Source organism: Lissotriton vulgaris, chromosome 11 (genome assembly GCF_964263255.1).
Source record: "Lissotriton vulgaris chromosome 11, aLisVul1.2, whole genome shotgun sequence".
NCBI classification, from domain to species: Eukaryota; Metazoa; Chordata; class Amphibia; order Caudata; family Salamandridae; genus Lissotriton; species Lissotriton vulgaris.
The window spans coordinates 482,797,327-482,813,735 of NC_141699.1; the positions used below are offsets into that span (position 1 = coordinate 482,797,327).

Sequence of the window (16,409 nt, forward strand, 5' to 3'; positions counted from 1 at the left end):
ATTGCACCACTGTCTGGCAATTATGCGCGGGTGATGCACAATATTGTTCAAGTTACCAAGAAACATTTGCACCAACCGACATTACACAGTGTTGCACTAGTAATCCACGGGGCTTAATTTGTAAAATAATAAGTGCCGGGGCCAGACGGTTTGCTCAGAAACACGCGGCACACGCTATCGAATGTTGAGTTGCCAAATACCAGTGGAGCGTGGTCTCGACACCACCTCATGTCTCATTCATCCATTACCAGGCACCACCCGCCTCTCTGTCTCAATCTTACATATGCCTGCTCTCGCTCCAGTTCACTTTTACCGTCGTTCTCCCCGCCCCACCCCACCCCCTTCTTTCCTTCTTGTGTGTTTTACTCCCTCTTGCTCTGGGTCACATGGTCTGGGACTACCGGCCACCCCCCTCCTTACTTCACAAAATGCATTACTTAATTCAACAATTCAAGACATGGGTCTTTGGAAGTCAGGGGGACAGGGCCCCCCTGGCCGTATTTATTAAAATATGAAATAAAATGAAAATTTTAATAAAATAAACATTTTGACAATTATTAAATGCACATTTCAGAACATTAGATTTAACATCCATTTTGACATTGTATGATGGGCTAACCTTAACAAATATCTAGTACAGCGTGTTTCCTAACCTAATCTAAACATCCTGAAAATTTAATCCATTCTAATAATTAAGTCGGATGGCAAGGTCGCTAACCGGTGTCAGATCCTTTACAGCTACGCTCTCACGTTCGAGATGGCGCATGCGCAACCCAGGGCACGTTTCACCCACGTGCGCTCTGAACTCCATTAAACCATAACAGGAGGGCCCACACTTGCGCACCTTGATGACGTCATAGTGTCTGTGAGGGGTGGCTACCAGCCTGAGGAAAGCGTGGACTCCCTCCCCCGCACCCTTCTAAGTAATGGATATCATATCCTGCCCCTGAAGTTCTGGGAGAGACCAATCCCTCCCGACGGGCGGCCCTTTCATGAATGGGCCCGCCCCCCCCTAAGGACCTTAAAATGCTGCTCACCGATTATGACCTTACCGCCAAACCCACATAATAAATACGACATTGCTATCTAAGATGGAAAAAAGGCCTAAGGACAAAATTGGTTAAAACCACAGCAAAGCACAACACATCTACATATGTACATTTTCCTGTAAACGGGAAAAAAGCCTAAGGAAAGAATTAGTTAAAAAACCACAGCAAAGCACCAAGCATATACAGATGCACATTTCACCTGTAACGGGGAAAAAAGGCCTAAGGCAGCAAGCATTTCTTTCCTATGATCCTGGACATCGCTAGACAGTATACCTACCATTGTCTTTACCCCAATTCCGCTAACCAAAGGGATGGAGGGTGGGGAAAATTAAACAGCCCCACGGTGGGGCGAGGAGCGAGCCTGGGGAGCGCGGGCACAAAGAGGCCGCTACCCGCGCTTCCCAGGCTCTTAACCCCTTCGAGGTCGCGGCCCCGCCCCCTCGGCCCGGAAGTGCACAACTACTTCCGGGGCGAGGGGGCGGGGGCAAGCCACCACGAAGGGAACGGGATATGGGAGGGGCCGGGCCCCGCCATGCATGCGTGGGGGCCGGTTGGCCCCCCCTTTTCTCATGGTCTGGGACTACCGGCCACCCCCCTCCTTACTTCACAAAATGCATTACTTAATTCAACAAGTCAAGACATGGGTCTTTGGAAGTCAGGGGGACAGGGCCCCCCTGGCCGTATTTATTAAAATATGAAATAAAATGAAAATTTTAATAAAATAAACATTTTGACAATTATTAAATGCACATTTCAGAACATTAGATTTAACATCCATTTTGACATTGTATGATGGGCTAACCTTAACAAATATCTAGTACAGCGTGTTTCCTAACCTAATCTAAACATCCTGAAAATTTAATGCATTCTAATAATTAAGTCGGACGGCAAGGTCGCTAACCGGTGTCAGATCCTTTACAGCTACGCTCTCACGTTCGAGATGGCGCATGCGCAACCCAGGGCACGTTTCACCCACGTGCGCTCTGAACTCCATTAAACCATAACAGGAGGGCCCACACTTGCGCACCTTGATGACGTCATAGTGTCTGTGAGGGGTGGCTACCAGCCTGAGGAAAGCGTGGACTCCCTCCCCCGCACCCTTCTAAGTAATGGATATCATATCCTGCCCCTGAAGTTCTGGGAGAGACCAATCCCTCCCGACGGGCGGCCCTTTCGTGAATGGGCCCGCCCCCCCCTAAGGACCTTAAAATGCTGCTCACCGATTATGACCTTACCGCCACAGGCCAGCATAGTTGACCGACTATCTGGCCCCCCCCGCCCCTACCTATAGAAAGGTCATAACCTACCTGCAAAGACGTCAACCCATGCCAAGATATTCCTGAAAAGGGCATTTCCCGCCTCTGTTAAATGGACCCCGTCCCGCAGGTAGAAGTGCTCCCCCCAGATGCACCCATGAGGTATGGTCTGTAAGACCGGAGTTCTGAATAACTTGTCCAGCTTGTTGTTGACCCTCTTTACCGAGTGATTCAACGCGCTAACTGAGTCCCCCCCTCTCCACTGCATTCTCGGTATCAGCTGTGACCATACAATCACGCCCCCGGTAACCGCTTTGCCCGCCACCCTGCTGCTGATATAATCTCTTCCAGGAGGACCCTTCTACCCAGACCTGCCAGATCATTCCCCTCCTAGATGGAGGATCACCGCCGAAGGAGGTGCAGTATGTCTTCTTAGTAAATCCGACATATAATCCCTGAACTGACTGAGGCGAAGCCCCCCCCTGCCGTGGAAGGAGACCGTGCACCCCCCACTCTCCGCCCTCCATCTACCCGATCCTGCAAGAAAATTAGGTCCTCTTTACCGAGGAATTCTTCACCGAGTGACTCCGCGCACACGCCGAGTCCACCCCCCCCTTTTACCTGCAGCCTGGGAAAAAACTGAGCCCCCCTATGGTGCAGTTTGGGTTTTACATTTTGCTAACTTGCTTGCTAGTGTGATTTATCCCTTCAACCACAACCCCTTTTGCCCAATTAACCCCTATCAACGTTACCCCATGTCAGATAATGACTGAGGGTGGGGGGGGGGCATGCCTATCGAGGGTCCCTGTAGTTGCTGTGACCGGGGTATCCTGGTACTATCAGTGTACCCCCCCCACTGGCGTAATGTGAAGTCTAACCACCCACACCTGGCCACTACGCTCTGGGAAATGTTACGTGTATGGTACTACTGTACTATGAAAGTCCCCACTTCCCGACCAGGGGTGATGAGGCGTTGCATAGGCCTATTATTCCAGGGGTTGCCAAGGCTAGCAGTGCACACCCTTGTGCACTGCCCCATCCCTACCGTTGGCCCTACCAATTGGTAACCTATGAATATCCCATGCTGACACTGGTGGCCCTGCGAGCGCAGGCGCCGTTACTGTAGAGATACATTTCCTGTTAAGGAAAAAACTGCCACTTTATGTGAAGCAACATCCCGCTACATTACTGCGGCCAGCCCAATCTAGGGTTTATACACCAAAAACAATCAACCCTGTGTTGGCACCTCCTGCGTCCTTGCTCGCTCATCACACTTGCGTTGTCGCTTGCCATCCTCTACCTGACGTACGCATTCCTTGGGCTGTCCACCTGTTGCAGCCGTTGGGGTGTGGAGCACTTCACAGATGTCCACCATGGACCCGGCCATACATAAATGGAAAAGATAAACACAAACCATCAGTGTTTCTGGCGATAACTGCTGTACACGTGCTTGTCTTACATTGCCATCACATGCTAAGTTTTAGATAAAATTAGCGCCCGATGCATACTCATTAACACTTCCAACTGTAAGTATTAAGCATAGCCTCAGTTTGTGTCCCAAGTAGTGTGTTTGGATTAGTGTTACGGAGAGAGTGCCCTGTAGAATGACCTTCATTAAAGAATAGTACCCAGTGTGCAGTATAGTGACGCAGTGCATGGGGTCCACCGTGAATCCAATAGTGCCCACATGACTCCTTAAGGACGTTACACAGTGTGAAGTGCAGTGCCACGGCACCTTCATTGTTACTAGAATTCAGCTGCAGACCAGGACATCTCCTCCTATTCCTGGGTTTCCTCCCTCGTCTTTAGGCCATAGGATCTAAGTTTGAAAGGGACAGTCTGTCTGCCGGTGCAGCAACTAAGTCTTTAAGCCTAGGATCAGCACCGCCCTAACCATGCTAGGCTGTAGAATTGGCTTCCTATTTTAACATTCATTGGTTACTAAATGAAAATTGTGGTGCAGACGAGGCCCTCGCCTCTTAATCCTGGTTTTCTACCCACGCCTTTATGCATAGGCTCTATGTGTGAAAAAAGGACAGTCTGTTTGACAGTGCAGCATCAAAGTCTTTACACAAAAGGATTAGCACAGCCCCAACTATGCCAGGCTGTAAAAATGGCACAAGAGCCTTTTTAGCTCCCCACTTTGGCTTCTGGTAAATACCATCCCAGCCAACCGGACATTATCACAAGCATCCCCAGACATTCGTGGTTCTTATACCACTTTTTTGATATATGGCTTGGTATGCCCCTAGAGCTCAACGTATATTGTGCTAATCTACTGTGTGTTAAATAAGTTGCGGACTAATTATTTGCCTCTAGCCGCATAAAGGGACTAGAGGGATGTGTTTAGAACAAATACATAAGTTTTATCTACACCTGGTGTGGTTCTCCTATCATTTACTCGTACATGAGATTATAGACTGGTAAAACAGGCTGCTTTACATTCCTCCCAGGCTTAGCCTGAAGGCTGCTCCCCACAGCTACCACTAGGATAGCATTCTAATAAGGATATCTTTAACCTACCATCAATAAGGGTCGTTTGGACTGGTGCAATGTTCCCACTAGAATCCCAAGAACAAATGATGCCACTTCCACAAGCACCGACATGGCTACCTGATCTGGGTAGATCAATGTTTAACGCATTTTTTGCAGCATCTACATAGTGACTGTACATCAAAACTTTAGGATAGATCAGTGGGTCAAGACACCTACTGCAGGTAAAATGTGAATCCCAGTAGTGAAACTGGTGACCTTATTATGGTTGATAAGCCACCATCAAGGAGGGATACTTGCAGCTGTTAATGCCTTGCAGTAGGGATGTTATTGTCCGAAACACCCAAATTGATAATCTTTCTACTGTGCCAGTTGTGACACATTACATAGCTTATCCTTGTCGAGTGCATCAGGACGGCTGTTGAAGGTTAGCTATGCTACAATAATACGGGTGATCGTTAGTGCACCATGATGTAGTTATCCTTAGTGCATCAAGTGCAGTGGCGTCAGGCCCCAAGATTGCAACGGACGCACAATTAAGTTCATTACTAACTATGGGTAAGCGACTCGTTCTTATTGCTTGCCTCAAGACCAATGTCTCACTTGCTTACACAAGACCAATCAAACTGGCAAATAGAGCCAAGATAGCTAACTACGCAAACAGTTAGGTGCAAAGATAGACACCACAGCGCTACCCTTTAAAATCCCACTAGTAATGTTTATGTTCACTGGTCAGTGCATTACAGTTTTTCCGGGCATGACCCAGCTCTCTCTAGGGCACAGCTCTCCCTTACCTAAAGATTTAACGAAAATTGTTTGTCTGGCTCATCTCAGTGCTCCAGTCATAAAAAGAGTTATAATGAGCATCATAACATCGTCTTTTTCTAAATACACAAGTGTAGTCACCACGAAATATCTCCATGCTTGCATGAAATTACGATACAGATAGACAGAAATATGAAAGATCAGATTGAGTAAATGGACGTATGTACTTCTATCAGTCTTCAACAAGAGGAACGTAAAACTGACTTAATTCAGCCCTGGCATATAAATAGCTTCTTTCTCGACATTTGAGAAAGAGCTTTAAGCCGTATAATTTGGGTAGAAATCACTATATACAGAGCCATATAACGCAATACACGAAATAAACCCACTGTGTCAGTGTCTGTAGCATTCATAGGGGATGGATAATAAGAATTTGCTAAAACAATGTTTGGAGACACATCATTTTCATGATTCGTGAGTTTTTTGGTACAGCTCACGAGTTTAGCGTTGCCCAGAAAGCACCAAAGGTTTTTTTTGTTTGTTTTTTTTCTTCTGAAGGATGTCTCTAGCCGGTCGAGTTGATTGTTAGCTTTCCCTCTGAGAGTGACTGGATGATGAGGTCACCAGCACATCACAGGCCTTTTATCTGTGACTCCTTGCACAGTAGTCCCGAAACTAGGAAGCTCTCGATCAGTGTCAGTGTTATAACATAGAATACCTTGAATTACAGCAGCGCAATAATATGGAGCACATCAAATAAGCATCCCAGGGTGAACACCAAAGGCATGTTTAACCAGAGCATCACGGCGAGAAAGGAATGTGTTTAATGCCGGCACCAGGGTGATCTAAGGAAACTTGTAATCACAGTGCCAAAGTTACAACATGGTACACAATGAATGACAGCACCATGCCGAACTACAACACGTTTAACCACTGCTGAAAGGCGGTAGAAAGTTGGTAACACGGAGCAAACTAAAGCACCCAGGTGATAAAACGGAACAGGATTACCCACAGGACCAGGGCCATAGAATTGTACCAGTTTAAACACAGAACCTGAGCACTAGGGTGATAACACGAAAACGCTTTTGGCCATAGCGCAAGTGTTACATGACACACTGAGCATGATTAGTCACGGCGCAAGGGCAATAACCTCGAACATGGGCAGCCAGGGCCAGCTACGCACCGCCGCTGTGATGGAGGGTTCTTACGCAATTAATGATGACAGACATTCGTGATTATGTTTAGATTCGGCAACGATGATAGGCAGAGTTGGCCCTGCTTGGGGTTGAACCTGTTAGCCTCAGGCTCTACACCTATTTGGCAGCAGGTGCTCGATCCACTGAGCCTTCTACTTGGCGTCCGTTGCACAAACCACAAATTGAAAGCTGCCTTCGTTTTAAAATTAAAGTTGTTATTTTATTGCTTATTCTGTGCGTCTCAGATTAAACAATTATAAAAATGGGACAGGCGACCACTAATCGCGTCCAACGCAGTAGCTCACTCGAGTTATCTGATGGTGTTTAAAAGGGATGGGCTCGTAACGGGAGATGCATATACAATCCATTAGTCAGTTTTTCGATCAAATGTAGACAGAGTGAGCACACCTTTCTGCTTGACTTGCTGGCATTCGAGCGAGGCCCATGAAACAAAGCCAAAATAGGGCGAGCCCGTGTCTCACAGGGCTGCCTGCTGTAAATTACTGCGCTTGCTAATGCCTGCTGCATTAAAAGGCCTGAGGAGGTTTGCTAAAGTAAAATGCAAAGCCACATGAAAAGAAGCCCATTTGCGCTATTTTTACTATGGAATAGGCAACCAGAAGTATAACAGCACCCCAAGGTAATTACAAGCGCTACAAGGCACATTACAAGATGTATCAGTGAGTATCACTGTCTTATCGATAACCCTCACGCTTAAGGTACAACTATAACAGAAAGCTGTGGAGGAAAAGTAAGCGCTGGTCCATAACAAGCATTGGCGGCCGCACAAGCATTTGCGGCCGCAAAATGAAATAAATACAAGCGAAGGATAACGACGTGAGCATGCACCTCAGCTGTACGTGAGCAAGTCACGCCGTGAGCATGCACATCGGACGTCTAGGGAGCTCGTCATCACCTTCTGCGTCGCCTGCTGTTGCCGAGCCTGAGCCGCTAACCCTGCACACCTGAGGAGGAAAGACCAGCCTCGAGAGCAGCGGGGGACTCCTGAGTCAGCCCGGTGAGTGGGGATGGGTGAGGGTGTGTGTATGCAGTGTGTGTGCCTGCGTGTGTGTATACAGTGTGTGTGTGTATGCAGAGTGTGTGTGTGTGCGCGCAACTGAGAACTGAGAGAGGCATGGCTGACTGAGATCGGAGATGTGCACGGCTCCGGGGGCTGGGCGTGCGCGTTCACGCTGGTATATCGGCGCTCGTCCACCTGTGAAGGTCGCTTCAGAGGCAATTTGGCAGCAATAGGTCTACGAGACCTAAAAAAGTACTCTTTTCATGACTTGTCTAGATCAGGCAGGACAGGTCCAGACTACGAACCCTTCCAAGCCACCTGCTCTCTAAAACACTTCCTGGGTGTGGAAATTGTCTCAATGTTTACATCTAGTTTGAGTTTTTGCAGTTTAACTCTGTGACCTGATGAGGATTGCGTAATGAGAAGTGAACATTTACTTAACTAACCCAAATGGTGTTCATGCAAAATCTCATGCCGCTGCAAGCAGGATTCGAACCTACGCGGGGAAACCCCATTGGATTTCAAGTCCAACGCCTTAACCACTCGGCCATCGCAGCTGCGTGAGTAAGATGTCACTGTTGTCGTATACGAGCCATGCGCTACTCATGTCAGGTCGAGACCTAAAAAATAAAGTAACGGAAGGACTGGGCACATACCAGCAGTGCCCTGTTGTCCTCACTTATTTCGCATACTTTCATACAATTAATAAAAATAGCAATATGCATCACTCAAAATGAGTGACAGGGCACAGATGAGCGGTAATCAATCACTGCACATTTCTACCCTTGTTGCCATATATTACGGCGGTGGCAACGGGCCCTTAAGTATACTCAGAAAGAGTCCAAAAGCCTAAACAAGACACGCTTCATAAAAAAAATAATTACTCTTTTCGTGACTTGTCTAGATCATGCAGGACAGGTCCAGACGAACAAGTTACTTACCTTCGGTAACGATATATCTGTAAGAAACATTAGTTAGTGTTAGATTCCTTACCTTAGAATATCCCCAGGCGTCAGTCTGGATCTGGAAACTTTTGCGTAGCAGTACCCCTGCGCGTCGGTAGGCGTCGTCTGCAGGCGTCCCCTGCGGCTCCGCGTCCGTCGTCGGCGTCGTGCGCCGTGATGACGTCGCTGGAGTATATAGACGCCGCCTCCGCGCGCTGACGTCAGTTCTTTGCACACAGCTTTTCCGCGCCAGGAGACGCAGAGCCATGAGAGAACCAACACTGGTGCCATGTAAAACTAGGGCCCTGAAAGGGATGACCTTAACCCTAGGTATCAGTTCGCAGAACGGGGAGGATGGGTGGGTTCGGTAAGGAATCTAACACTAACTAATGTTTCTTACAGATATATCGTTACCGAAGGTAAGTAACTTGTTCATCTGAAAGAAACACGTTAGTGTTAGATTCCTTACCTTAGAATACATACCCCAGCAATACCAACCCCGGTGGTGGGTCTGCGAACCAATACAAAACTACACCAGAAAGTCCTGGAGGACAGAACGGCCAAAGAAGCCATCCCTCCGGACTTGACTGTCCAGGCAGTAGTGCCTCGCAAAGGTGTGCAGCGAGGCCCACGTAGCCGCCTGGCAAATGTCCTGCAAGGGGACTCCCCGGCCCAGGGCAGTAGGCCGTGGCCCGAGTGGAATGGGCCCTCAGCCCAACAGGAGGCTCCTTCCGAGCCAAAGAGTAGCACGCTTTGATGCAGAGGACGACCCATCGAGAGATGGTTCGTTTACAAACCGCCCGTCCCTTCTTCGCACCCACGTAGCCAACAAACAGTTGGTCATCCACCCGGAACTGGCGAGTGCGATCCATGTAAAATGAAAGCGCACGTTTTGGGTCCAGACGATGGAGCCGCTCTTCATCCTTTGAAGGATGCGGAGGCGGGAAGAAGGAAGGGAGGGTGATGGACTGCCCGATGTGAAAGGCCGAAACAACCTTGGGCAGGAAAGAAGGTGTAGTCCTCAGAACCACCTTGTCAGGATGAATGGACAGGAAAGGAGGCTGGACAGAAAGAGCCTGGAGCTCACTCACCCTCCTGGCAGAGGTGATGGCAACCAGGAAAGCTGTCTTTAAAGTCAGGAGACGGAGAGGGCAAGAATGAAGGGGCTCAAAGGGAGCACACATCAGGAAAGTTAGAACCAGGTTCAAATCCCACTGAGGCATCACAAACGGAACAGGTGGAAACATGTGAGTGATGCCTTTCAAGAATCGAGTTACAATCGGGGATTTGAACAAAGAAGGCTGATCAGGAAGCCTCAAAAAGGCTGAAAGGGCAGAAAGGTAGCCCTTGATAGTGCCCAGAGCAGAGCCCTGCTGGGCAAGAGAAAGAAGAAACAGAAGAACCTCCGAAAGAGGGGCAGAAAGAGGATCCACAGCCTTTGCTGTGCACCATGCCACAAATCTGTTCCACCGACAGGCGTATACCGACTTAGTGGAGGAACGCCTGGCTGCCAGAATAACATCACAGACTTCAGGAGGCAAGTCAAATGGCCTCAACTGCCGCCGCTCAATCTCCAAGCATGGAGGTGGAGACTGGACAGGTTCGGGTGGAGGACTGTCCCCTGCTGCTGCGACAGAAGGTCCTCCTGAAGGGGCAGGCGGATCGGGGGACCGACTGACATGCTGAGTAGCTCGGGATACCAGTATCTTCGAGCCCAGTCCGGAGCCACAAGGATAACTTGGGCCCGGTCGCGCCTGATCTTCTTCAGCACTCTGGGCAGAAGTGGTATAGGCGGAAAGGCGTATAACAGACCGCAACTCCACTCGCGCCGAAAGGCGTCGCCGTGCGAGTGCCGTCTTGGAAACTCCAACGCGCAGAACTGATGACATTGCGCGTTCTCTTCTGTGGCGAATAGATCTAACCAAGGCTCTCCCCATTGCAGAAAGATGCCTTGCGCCACGTCCGAGTTCAGACGCCATTCGTGATCCATCGAGCACCGACGGCTGAGTTCGTCCGCCCTGGCATTCAGGGAACCTGCCAGATGTTGAACCGTCAGAGTCACGCCCTGACGTTCCAGCCATTGCCAGAGGCGCAGAGCCTCCTGGCAAAGGGTCCACGACCCCACTCCGCCCTGTTTGTTGCAGTACCACATGGCGGTGGTGTTGTCGGTGAACACCTGCACTACACTCCCGTTGACAAAGGGGAGGAATGCCTTTAGTGCCAGACGAATCGCCCGCAGCTCCAACAGGTTGATATGGAGCCGGGACTCCGCCGGAGACCAGATGCCTCTGATCTCTGCCTCTCCCAAGTGGCCACCCCAGCCCTGGAGGGACGCGTCCGTCACGACAACGTGCTCCGGTTGGGGAAGGGAGAGGGACTTGCCCCTGACCCAATCGCGGTCCGTAAGCCACCACTGCAGTTGTCTCGCAGTGCCCTCCGAGATCAAGACGTGGTCGGACAAGTTGCCCTGATGCTGTGCCCACTGAAACTTCAGGTCCCACTGCAGAGCCCGCATCCGCCACCGGGCGTGATGCACCAGAAGGATGCAGGAAGCCATCAGTCCCAGCAGCCGCAGCGTCAACCTGACCGAAACTCGGGATAGCGGCTGAAAGATGGGAATCAAAGCCTGAATATCCCGAACCCGCCGTTCCGGGGGATAAACCCGAAACTGCGCTGAGTCCAGAACCACTCCGATGAAAAGGAGCTTTTGAGAGGGACACAGGTGTGATTTCGGCACATTGATGGAGAACCCCAGGTCGTGCAAGAGGTCTGCCGTCATCTGAAGGTGGTGGACGACTGTCTGGGGCGAGCCCGCCTTCAACAACCAGTCGTCTAGGTAGGGGAAGACTGAAACCCCCAACCTGCGCAGATGGGCTGCGACCACCGCCATCACCTTTGTGAACACCCGTGGGGCGCTGGTAAGGCCGAAGGGGAGCACGATAAACTGAAAGTGATCCAGGCCTACCGTGAACCGCAGGTAACACCGGTGGGCCGGCAGGACGGGAATGTGAAAATAGGCGTCCTGCAAGTCCAACGCTACCATCCAGTCTTGTGGGTCTAGAGCAGCCAAGACCTGAGCTAACGTCAACATCTTGAACTTCTCCTTCCGGAGGAAGCCGTTGACGTTCCTTAGATCCAAGATAGGACGTAGGCCCCCCTTGTCCTTCTTGGGCACCAGAAAGTAGTGGGAATAGCAACCACGCCCTACTTCTGGCCCAGGAACGCGCTCGATGGCCCCCTTGGCCAAGAGGGCCGTAACTTCCTCCTGCAGAAGTGTCAAGTGGTCCCCCGACACACCGTGGTTCTGCGGTGGCATGGCTGTAGGAGAGGTCTCGAAGGGGAGGGAGTAGCCCCTTCGGACGATTTGCAGCACCCACCTGTCCGAAGTGATCGTGCGCCAGTGAGCGTGGTGATGGCGAACCCTGCCACCCACTGACGTCACATGGGGCCAAAAGCAAGGACTAGGAGGATTTAGGGGTAGATGCTGCGGGGGAAGGTGTGGTCTGACCCCGCCGTTGTCCCCGACCGCCACCACGGCGGTTTCCACGGCCGCCACCGCGTTGAAAGGATTGTTGCAGCGCGTGGCTGGCAGCACGTGTGGGGGCGCCCCTTCCTTGGCCACGAAAGGGACGAAACGAACCCGTTTGCTGACGCTGGGTCGAGAGACCCAAGGACTTGGCCGTGACCCTGGAGTCCTTGAAGCGTTCCAGCGCGTGGTCCGCCTTGTCACCGAACAGGTGACAGCCATCAAACGGCATGTCCATCAAGGTATTCTGGACATCAGCCGAAAAATTGGCGGATCTCAGCCAGGCGTGGCGACGAATCGCCACCGTCGTTGACATAGCCCTGCCCAGCGAGTCGGTCGTATCAAGACCACACAGTATCGAATATTTCGCTGCATCCCGGCCCTCAGCCACAGCTTGACCGAGTTTTGCCCGCACCTCCATGGGGCATTCTGGCAGCAGTTCCGCGACCGTATCCCACACAGAGTGGGTGTAGCGGCCCAAGAGGCAAGCGGTGTTGCAAGACCGCAGGCCCAAACTAATGGACGAGAAGACCTTCTTGCCAAATTGGTCATACCTCTTGGATTCCCGGTCGGGCGGGGCCGACGGGAATGCAGACTGGGAGGTCGAGGCCTGGATCACCAGACTCTCAGGGGTGGGGTGGGTAGACAGGAACTTGGGGTCGTCCGGACAAGGACGGTGGCGCCTGGCCACGTTCCGATCAACAGGCGCACCTGAAGCGGGCCTGGACCACGTGCCCAACAGAACGTCTGACAAGGCTTCATTAAACGGCAGCAGTGGCTCCTGTGGGCATGACTGCGGTTTGAAGACCTCGGTGAGGATGTTAGGCCTCACGGCCGCGACGGGGAGCTCAAGGTGTAAGGCCTTGGCAGCCCTCATCAGCACCACAGAATAGGCAGCTCCCTCCACCGATGCCACGGAAGGAGGAGAGATCAAACCAGGGTTAGGAGAGTCGTCCAGACCACTGGCATCCCCCAAGTCACCTGTCCAGTCCGGGTCATACTGGCACTCGCGTGACAGAGGGTCCTCGGACCCCTCCCAACCTTCACCGAACTCTTCATCTTCTCCGTATTCGGAGTCAACGATGTAGACCGGCTCCTCGGGGTTCATGGGCCCCATCGGCGCCGGGACCGGCGTCGAGCGACGCCCGTCCGGCGCCGCGTCCGGCGTCGGTGAAGGTAAGGGGACGGCGCCGCCCGGAGCCGGCGCCGGAACCCCGCCGCCGGCCGGAGCCAGCACCGGAGAACCGGCGCCGCGCGGGGGCGGCGTCGGGGGTAACCCCGATGGTAACGGCGCCGGGGAGGCCGGAAGACCAGCCGGCGCCGATCCCGAAGGCCCTTGCGGCGCCGGGGTCGGAGCCGTCGGCGGCGACGGGGCCGGAGCACCCGACGGCGCCGAGGCAGGGACACCCGAACCGCCAGGGCCCCCAGACGGTAGCACTGGGCCCGAAGGCGCCGTAGGCCCCGTTGGAGAAGCGAGCGCCCTCATGGCCATGAGGAACGCCTCGATCTCCTCAGGCGTCGCGCCATGCCCAGGGACCGGAGGGTATGAGGCAGGCCGCGCCGGCGACTCTCGCGGAGCCGCGGGGTTGGGGTCACCCAAGCCCCCGGCCGCATCGCGCGAGCGTCGGGGGGAGTCGGGGGTACGATGACGACGCCCCGACTTCTTGTGCCTCTTACCTGATGAGCCTGACGAGTGGTGTCGACTTCCGGAACGCTCGGCGCGGCTCCGCGACCGCTCCCTCGAACGCTCTCTCGACCTCTGGCCGGACCGGGACCGCTCCCGGTCCCGACGTGGGGCCGACACCCGGAGCTCCAGCAGCTTGCGGGACCGCTCCCGCCTAGCCTTGTTGGTGAGGGCCCGGCAGTCGACACAGGAGTCCACGTCGTGGTCGGGGCCCAGACACCGGAGACAGAGGCGGTGATGGTCTGTGACCGACATCGTGCGCTCACAGTCATCACAGTGCTTGAACCCAGGCATCCTATCAGGCACAATTAGAGAAATAACAACGAAAAAACTTGGTCAAAAGACCGGAGTACTGCTCTTCAGATCTGCGTCCACTGGCGCGGAAAAAAGAAGAACTGACGTCAGCGCGCGGAGGCGGCGTCTATATACTCCAGCGACGTCATCACGGCGCACGACGCCGACGACGGACGCGGAGCCGCAGGGGACGCCTGCAGACGACGCCTACCGACGCGCAGGGGTACTGCTACGCAAATGTTTCCGGATCCAGACTGACGCCTGGGGAAATTCTAGGGTAAGGAATCTAACACTAACGTGTTTCTTTCAGATTACGAACCCTTCTGAGGCACCTGCTCTCTAAAACACTTCCTGGGTGTGGAAATTGTCTCAATGTTTACATCTAGTTTGAGTTTTTGCCGTTTAACTCTGTGACTTGATGAGGATTGCGTAACGAGAAGTGAACATTTACTTAACTAAACCAAATGGTGTTCATGCAAAATCTCATGACTCTGCAAGCAGTATTCGAACCTACGCGGGGAAACCCCATTGGATTTCAAGTCCAACGCCTTAACCACTCGGCCATCGCAGCTGCGTGAGTATGATGTCACTGTTGTCGTATACGAGCCATGCACTACTCATGTCAGGTCGAGACCTAAAAAATAAAGTAACGGAAGGACTAGGCACATACCAGCAGTGCCCTGTTGTCCTCACTTATTTTGCATACTTTCATACAATTAATAAAAATAGCAATACGCATCACTCAAAATGAGTGACAGGGCACAGATGAGCGGTAATCAATCACTGCACATTTCTACCCTTGTTTCCATATATTACGGCGGTGGCAACGGGCCCTTAAGTGTACTCAGAAAGAGTCCAAAAGCCTAAACAAGACACGCTTCATAAAAAAAATTACTCATTTCGTAACTTGTCTAGATCAGGTAAGGTCCAGACTGCAAACCCTTCCGAGCCACCTGCTCTCTAAAACACTTCCTAGGTGTGGAAATTGTTTCAATGTTTACATCTAGTTTGAGTTTTTTCCATTTAACTCTGTGACTTGATGAGGATTGTGTAACGAGAAGTGAACATTTACTTAACTAAACTAAATGGTGTTCATGCAAAATCACACTACGCTGCAAGCAGAATTCGAACCTGCGCAGGGAAACCCCATTGGATTTCGAGTCCAATGCCTTAACCACTCGGCCATCGCAGCTGCGTGAGTATGATGTCACTGTTGTCGTATACGAGCCATACGCTGCTCACGTCAGGCCGAGACCTAAAAATTAAAGTAACGGAAGGACGGGGCACGTACCAGCAGTGCCCTGTATCCCCCACTTATTTTGAATGCTTTCATACAACTAATAAAAATAGCAACAAGCATCACTCAAAGTGAGTGACAGGGCACAGATGAGCGGTAATCAATTACTGCGCATTTCTACCCTCTTTTCCCTATATTACAGAGGCGGTAACGGGCCCTTAAGTGTACTAAGAAAGAGTCCAAAAGCCTAAACAAGACACGCTTCATAAAAAAAATAATTACTCTTTTCGTGACTTGTCTAGATCATGCAGGACAGGTCCAGACTACGAACCCTTCCGAGGCACCTGCTCTCTAAAACACTTCCTGGGTGTGGAAATTGTCTCAATGTTCACATCTAGTTTGAGTTTTTGCAGTTTAACTCTGTGACTTGATGAGGATTGCGTAACAAGAAGTGAACATTTACTTAACTAAACCAAATGGTGTTCATGCAAAATCTCATGACGCTGCTAGCAGGATTCGTACCTATGCGGGGACACCCCATTGGATTTCAAGTCCAACGCCTTAACCACTCGGCCATCGCAGCTTCGTGAGTATGATGTCACAGTTGTCGTATACGAGCCATGCACTACTCACGTCAGGCCGAGACATAAAAAATAAAGTAACAGAAGGACGGGGCACGTACCAGCAGTGCCCTGTCGTCCTCACTTATTTTGCATGCTTTCATACAATTGATAAAAATAGCAATACGCATCACTCAAAGTGAGTGACAGGGCACAGATGAGCGGTAATCAATCACTGCACATTCCTATCCTCATTTCCCTATATTACGTCGGTGGCAACGGACCCTTAAGTGTACTCAGAAAGAGTCCAAAAGCTTAAACAAGACACGCTTCATAAAAAAAAGTACTCTTTTCATGACTTGTCTAGATCAGGCAGGACAGGTC

General features: G+C 51.4%; 2 non-coding genes across 2 annotated transcripts; both read right to left on the reverse strand.

Annotated features, from left to right (window-relative positions):
• Nucleotides 1-8,255: 8,255 nt before the first annotated feature.
• Nucleotides 8,256-8,337, reverse strand: TRNAS-UGA (transfer RNA serine (anticodon UGA)). Its single transcript has one exon. It is a non-coding gene; the product is annotated as a tRNA-Ser (tRNA).
• A 7,001-nt stretch (nucleotides 8,338-15,338) lies between these two features.
• TRNAS-CGA (transfer RNA serine (anticodon CGA)) lies at nucleotides 15,339-15,420 on the reverse strand. The gene has a single exon. It is a non-coding gene; the product is annotated as a tRNA-Ser (tRNA).
• Nucleotides 15,421-16,409: the final 989 nt, after the last annotated feature.